The sequence below is a fragment of the Callorhinus ursinus genome, unplaced genomic scaffold, assembly GCF_003265705.2.
Source record: "Callorhinus ursinus isolate GAN/ISIS: 27379988/994484 unplaced genomic scaffold, GSC_fseal_2.0 scaffold17, whole genome shotgun sequence".
Classification (NCBI taxonomy): domain Eukaryota; kingdom Metazoa; phylum Chordata; class Mammalia; order Carnivora; family Otariidae; genus Callorhinus; species Callorhinus ursinus.
This window is the reverse complement of record NW_027397079.1, coordinates 39,072,801-39,080,543: the sequence shown is the minus strand read 5'-3', so window position 1 is coordinate 39,080,543 and position 7,743 is coordinate 39,072,801.

Genomic DNA, 7,743 nt, shown 5'->3' with positions numbered 1-7,743 from the left:
TTTCAGCCTGGATGACATGTGGACATTCGTAAATGATCGTGTCTAACTTTGTGTCCAACTCCCAGCCGGATAGAACCACTTCAGATGTGTTTTTGTTTGTGGCTTCACCTTGAATTATTTATAGGAATTCAGGATTCAGGCCCCATTTCCTGTTTAGGACAAGCAGAGTGCTTAAAGGAATTGGTGCCAGTTAGCCTTTCTTGGCCCTGTGTTCCCTGCCCTGCCGACCCCCTGGACAGTCAACCCCACCTCCGCAGCTGCCTGACTCCAGGGAGGCCTGAGCAAAGTCCCAGGGCCTCAGGTTCCAGGTGCAGTGTGCAGAGGTAGCTGCACTTCCTTTCCCACCTTCCCTGCCCTCTACCCGCCTTTTTGCTCTGCACTCTTCATGAAGGTACTTCATAGGGAATCATAATTCGACTTATTGGCCACCTGGCTGGCTCAGTCAGTGGGGACGCGGCTCTTAATCCTGGAGCCGTGAGTTCAAGCCCCATGTTGGGCATAAAGCTTAATACAGGAAAATAAAATTGACTTATGTTTACATAGCAATGTCTCGCCAATTATCATTTGACCCTCCAAAAAACGCCTCTGAAAGTAGGCAGTGTCGGATTTCATTCCTGTTTTACGGATGAGGAAACTGGCTCCAGGAACTCAGGGTGCTTGACCTCTGGACCATATCAGTGCTGTTACAGGCCGTCAGAGCCTTTGGGCAGCTACGTTCCAGATGTGAGCCTGTTCGTCCCACTGTTTCCTGTTGCCTCTCTCAGCTAGAGAGTGGCTTCCCCAGCCTGGCCCTGTGGCAGCAGGCAGGAGGCCCGGCCACCAGGGTGAGGCTTATGTCCAATGGGAGGTCACATCTACAGGGACAACTTTAATTACTCTGGCAAGGGCATGCCTCTGGCATCTTTAAGGATGGAAAAAGAGTGATCTGTCCCAGGCTCAACAGGGTGGAGGCAGGTGGGGAGGGCGAAGCACCACTGCTGCTGGGTGTTGAGGCCCTCCCCCTGACCAGGAGGTTGTGGTGGGTTCAGACGAGGGGTTCCTGGGGGTGCCCACCTAGGGGGTGGGAGCTGAGATGTGGAGGGCGGTCACAGGACTATTCCCATTAGTGAGGGAGACAAGCAGGAGAAAATGCAATAGGCAGTCTCAGGAACATTCTGTGGAGGCAAGAGCCCGCCACACGGCGCTGCCTCCAGGACGTGAAGAGCTCAGGGGTGGTGTGCGCGCTACCACAATGGGATCCCTCTGGCCCGTGTGCCAGGAGAGTCTGTTTCTGATGTGGTGCGGGTTCTCCTGGTTGCAGGACAAAAACATGAACAAACTGCATTGTCATCTGAGTTGCCTCCTATGGCAGGCTGATGCTGGGTTCTCTGTTTGGTCGCTGACGGGGGCCCGAAAGGAGGACAGCGGCTCTGCTGTGTGGCGTCGGGGCTGGAGCCCAGATTTTATTCTGGCTGACTTTATTGGGCTCTCTTGTTGTGAGGGAGCAGTTCTGTGGCCACAGGCAAGTCCTCTCTGGGCCTCAGTTTCTTGCCCTGTGAATTGGGTATAACACTTTCTCTGTCCCTCTCACACGATGTCACATGTGTGAAGAACGGATGTGAGAGTATATATGGAAGAGCTTCGTAGAAGACAGGGCACTACGCAAAATCAGTTCTTAGCCGCAACCACATGGCAGCTCAAGGCGGGCTCATGTGGGAGGTTTTGGCTCCTCCTTGTTTGAAGTCTCCTTCCTCTCACTATCTTGGCTCCAAATAGGTACCATCCCTGGGTATCAGAGCTGTGGTGTGGTGACGCGGAGGGCCACATGATCAACACCACCCTTCAGAAATAATTTTTACTTTCCTTTACGAGTCAGATTACTTTCCACTACCCCAATGACTACCTTCCTTCTCCTCTTCATGTTCCCTGCCCCTGTAGCCTCGTGGTTTGCCTCCTCCTGTTCCTCGGGTCTCCTCTGCTCTTTGGCACCAGCCCTCCTTCTCCCTGAGCCCTTTGCCTTTGGCCAGCCTGGACACGGAGGCCCACTACATGCTAGAAATTCTCACCCTAGAAAAATCTTACTCTAAATCCAAGGTTCAGACCTTGGCACTCTCAACACTCTCTACAGAGAGGCTCACCTACTCCCTTGGTTTCCAATATTGTCTCTGAGCAGTTGCTTTTCAGACCTGTAGCTGTAACCTCTCCTATGCTGTTAACCCTTTGGGGGGGTGTTTTTTTATAAGTTGGCATCATAGGGCACCTGGGTGGCTCAGTCGGTTAAGCGTTGGACTCCTGATTTTGACCCAGGTCATGATCTCAGGGTTGTGAGACTGAGCCCCACATCGGGCTCCGTGCTCAGTGCTTGGAGTCTGCTCAGGATTCTTTCCTTCACCCTCTGCTCCTCCCCTCACCCACTCGCTCATGTGTTTTCTCTTTGTGTAAAATAAATAAATCTTAAAATATAAGTTGGCATCATAGTGTTTTCTAACCTGATGTATACATTCTTCACATTCCAAGGTGATTTCTGTATTAGCCCAAACCCATGAAATAGTAACTTGGGAATGAATGGGTCTGTGGCCTTGACCTGTTACAGTTGTGACGGTCATTACAGGTAAGTAAGTAGGGGCTCACAAAGTCTTTTTTTTTTTTAGAGCGAGAGTAGGGAGGAGGGGCAGAGGGAGAGGGAGAGAAAATCCCAAGCAGACTCCCTGCTGAGTGAAGAGACTGACACCGGGCTCGATCCCACAACCCTGAGATCACAGCCCTGAGATCATGACCTAAGCCGAAACCAAGAGTCAGGCGCCCAACTGACTGTGCTACTTTGGCACCCCCACAAAGTCTTTCTTTTAAATTGGAGGTCAGGTCAGAATATTCAGATCAACAGGAGCTTGTTTGGTGCTCTGAGTTCTGGCAACTTCCCTCTGTTTCTAATAAAAGCTGTGGACTGGGCCACCTCATCCCTGAACCAGCACAGTGAGATAGGACAAGTGCTCCATTTGGAATGTGTGTGATTAAAGGCATCAATCTAAAATCAAACAGGAAACACTGTGCCCCATAGATAAAGGAAGGCTGGGGGAAATTTTTGATCTCAGATTCACTCAGATTGGTGCAAATCCATCACAGGGGAAAAAAATGTACATTTCAGTCAGGATAAGCTCAAAAAGCATCTTGTAAAACATGCATCATTTCCCTGAGGTGGAGTCTGGATACGCAAGGAGCTATGGAAAGCTACACCAGAACTTTATTCACTGGGCAAAAATGCTTGACTCAGGAAGAAGGCCACTGGAGCAGAGTCCTGTAATAGCACAGTGGGAAGGTGGGTCCAGTGTAAACAGTATGTTCCTGTCACCCTGAACACATGCTGTTCCCCAGCTGGTGAACAGAACTGATGCAGAGCCTGCCCTGCTTAAGTCATCACACCTCCCCTATCGGGCATGATCTCATCGCACAGGTGAGGAGGACTGGGCAGCTCTCTCCAAGGAGTCTGTCCCCGCCACACACGGCAAGGACCTCACACTTGGGGTCAGCCTCTGGGCAGAACGGATGGAGGGATCTGTGCCCATTTGGTTTTGGTTATTGCTGCTGTTGTTTTAGAACAAAAAGAAATGACAGGAAAGGTTGAAAGGAGACAAATCAAGGACTTCAAGGAGGCTACTGGGTTTGGTGGTGCTAGGTACAGTAGGACAAGGGCACACAGAGGAGACCAGCACTCCCGCACTGGCCCCCAGCACTCACACTGCCACCTGGGGCAGCCACTTCTCAGTGTCCTCAAGTATAGAGGAAGGGATTAGAGTAGCTCAAGTCACCTCAGACTCATTGAGCCCAGACACCCTTAAAATCAAAAGATGTTGCATTTTCAAGTAAATATTTTTTTAATTAACAGACATCTTTTAGAGAAGTTTTAGATTTACAGAAAAATTGAGTAGGAAATACAGAATTTTCCCATATACCCTCTCTTCCCTGACACAGTCTCCTCCTTCATTAATTTGTGTTTAGTGTGGTAATTTTTTTTTTTGAGAGAGAGAGAGAGAGAGGCGGTGGGGGGGTGGGGGGGCAGAGGCAGAGGGAGAGAGAGAATCCCAGGCAGACTCTGCACAGAGCACGGAGCCTGATGCAGGGCTCAATCTCACGACGCTGAGATCACCTGAGCCGAAATCAAGAGTCAGACGCTTAACTGACTGAGCCACCCAGGTGCCCCTGTAAAATGGCTTTTAAAAGAAAAAATATTATTAGCATTGGTTTTTTTCACAGGTATGACACTAATATTGCTTAGAAGACAGTACAGAACTGCAAAAAATATTGACAAAATGACTTACTAAATCACCAATTTTATGTCACTTGCCTCAAAGTGTTTTCTTTCCTCTGTTATCCTACTTGAGCCAAATAATACTCCTGTGAGTTTATTGCTGTCAAAGAAGCTAAAGCACAGGGTAAACTGGCCCAGAGTCATCCAACTAATTTCAGAGAAAAAAGACAAACGTCCTGATTTAGAGCCACAGGCTCTCTCCACCAGCCCTACCGCTCACCAGGGAGCCAGTGCAATTGGACAGGTGCATGTTTACCCATTCTAGAAGTTTGAAACTGGAGATCACATCTCAGAGGTCAAAGGGGTAGCTTAGAACCAAGGACAGGAAGTTGTTTTAGAGAATGGGGAGGAAGAAACTCGATCCCCTCCAAGAAGGAATTGATTGAAAGTGAGATGTATTCAAAAAGAGTTTGAATAAATGCAAGGATAACTTTATAACAGGTTAAGGAAAATTCCTAATCTTCCAACTCATTGTCCTAGACAACCCTGTCCTTCTGGTACCTGTGTCAGAGAGAAACTGCTAGACACACTCACACTAGCTTGGATCCACTGTGGAGTCAGTAAATCTCTTTTTATTAAAACAGTTTAAAAATATCATGAAAGGAATTGACAAAAAAATCTCTAAAAAGTACAACCCTCCAACACTTGATTTTCTGTTCCAATCTTCATTATACATATATGTGGTATTTACGTGGTTTATATTACAATGCGTAATACATATTTGTTTTCTACTTCTTTTGGGTAAGGTAATTTATGATCAGTTTGATTTTCTATATAATTATATTATCAATCACCATAATGGCTATGTAATATTGCATTATACTAACATTATTCCCCTATTTTTGGACATAGATTATTCCCAGTTTTTAGATAGCCAAAATAATGTTTTATACCTACATTTTCTTGTCTAGGAATTTAAAAAATTCATTTCATTGGGCTACATACAGTTGACCCTTAAACAACACGGGTTTGAAGCACATGGGTCCACTTACGTGCAGATATTTTAAAAAATAAATACAGTACAATACTGTAAATGTTTTTTCTCTTCCTTATGATTTTCTTAATAACACTTCTTTTCTCTGGCTGACTTCATTGTAAGAATACAGTGTATAATACATATAACACACAAAATATGTGTTAATCAACTGTTTATGTTATCGGTAAGGCTTCCAGTCAACAGTAGGCTATAAGTAGTTCCATTGGGGGGGGAGTCAAAAGGTATACAAGGATTTTCAACAGTGTGGGGGGTCGGCACCCCTATGCAGAAGTAGAATTACTTCTCCAAGAGAATAACCCAATTTTTACCTTTTTATTTTGAAATAATTTCACACTTATAGAAGAGTTGCAAATATAGTGCAAAGAACTCCGGTACCATCTCGTGAATGACTCTTAACAAAACAACCATATTTAAAGGCAATTCTCAGGGTGCCTGGGTGGCTCAGTCAGTTAAGCATCTGCCTTCGGCTCAGGTCATGGTTCCAGAGACCTGGGATCGAGCCCCGCATCAGGCTCCCTGCTCAGCGGAGAGTCGGCTTCCCGTCTCCCACTGCCTGCCTCTCTCCTGCTTGTGCTCTCTCTCTCCGTCAAATAAATAAATAAAATCTTTTTTTTAGATTTTTTAAATTTTTATTTATTTGACAGAGAGAGACAGAGAGAAACAGCGAGAGAGGGAACACAAGCAGGGGGAGTGGGAGAGGGAGAAGCAGGCTTCCCGCTGAGCAGGGAGCCCGATGCGGGGCTCGATCCCAGGACCCTGAGATCATGACCCAAGCCGAAGGCAGACGCTTAACTACTGAGCCACCCAGGCGCCCCAATAAATAAAATCTTAAAAAAAAAATAAAGGCATTTCTCAGGCTTTTAGCCTATTTGATGTTTCTTGATGTTTGCATGGAATTCAGGTTAGTGATACAACTGAGCAATTCAAGAGTCTCTAGTTGGAATGAAGTCATAGACAATGAATGCCATATAACACCACCTCACATCTGTTATAATATCTACCCCACTGATGGCTGGGGCACCTGGGTGGCTCAGTCGGTTAAACGTCTGCCTTCGGCTCAGGTCATGATCCCAGGGTCCTGGGATCGAGTCCCACATCGGGCTCCCTGCTCAGCAGGGAGTCTGCTTCTCTGCCTCTGCTAGTGTTCTCTCTCTCTCTCAAATTAAAAAAAAAAAAGATATTAAAAAAATCCACCCTGATGGCTAACAAAATTAAATCTCCTTAGATTGTACACAAAATTTCTGTCCTCTGGTCCCAAACCATTTCATCCTAAGGCTCTTGCCCATTTCTCTTTTCTTGGAGTTTCCACAGACATCACATCATTTCTTAGCCAGCCAATTGGGGTCTCAGCGCGGTCCTTGTTCTCATGTGCCACCCCTGTGCCCACTCCATTGATAAGGGGTTCCCACTGGTGACTCACACATTCTGCAAGGGATGGGTGCCAACTCAGAAAGAATGCCAGGCTGGGAAAGTGCTATAGGAATATTTCCTTCCGGTTTCCCTGAGCCCATTTTGTCTCCATGTTATTTGGGCTGGGGTTTTATTTCTCTTCCTTGAAAGCAAAGGGTTTTGATACAATTTTCCCAGGATGTGATTTCACCAAGATTTCTTTTTTCTTTTTCCCTCCTCCACAGCAATCCCTTGTCTAGAATCAAGGCCCCCATTGTCACTGTATCAGCTTCTCTACACCTACCTCCTCCATCTCAAGCTTCCCAGAAGAAAAACAATCTCTTATTTAATAGGAACACAAAGGCCCCAGTGCCTAGGTTGGTAGCAAGGTATAATCTGGTCTGAGTCATTTGGGTGTATTGCAGCAAAGCTAAGGGGTACCTATTGGTGACCAGAAACCTCTCCTCTTAATCTCCTGCTCCCTCTTGGTCTCCCTCGAGACCCCAGGCCTATAGTTCCCTTGACAGCTCCACCCCACTGGAGACTACTTTGAAGGTTGTAATTAAATTTGCATTTTAAGTGGGGGCTAAAAACCTAAGGGAATGCATTTCTAAAGGTGGAATTGTAGGTATCCTGACAAGTGTTGGGAAAGGACTCTCCCTGCCCACTCCTGGATCACACCCTGTTATGGATCCTGGCATATAGATCCTACCCCCCCTGCTCAGGCTTTAGGAGCCAATACCCAGGCTCCAATCTCTGTGTCATCTAAGGATTTAAGCGTAATCGTTCAGGAGTAAATCATCCCCTACAGGAGTTCAGATTAAAGATCCCTCCATCCCTGCTGAACCAAAATGGCAGAAAAAGCCTCTGGCCCTCGTCATGGCATTGCACATTACAGGGAGGTAGAGACGTCTCCATAGGACAGAGCCATTCTTGGCTGCAGCTTATCTGATGTCCTAGCTCCAATGCTCTGTAGCTAACTTGACCCCCATGGTTCCCCTTTTCTATAACGGCCATTGGCAGAGCTACGGCTTGATAAAAATATGGAAACACAGTTTGACTTTGGACACGA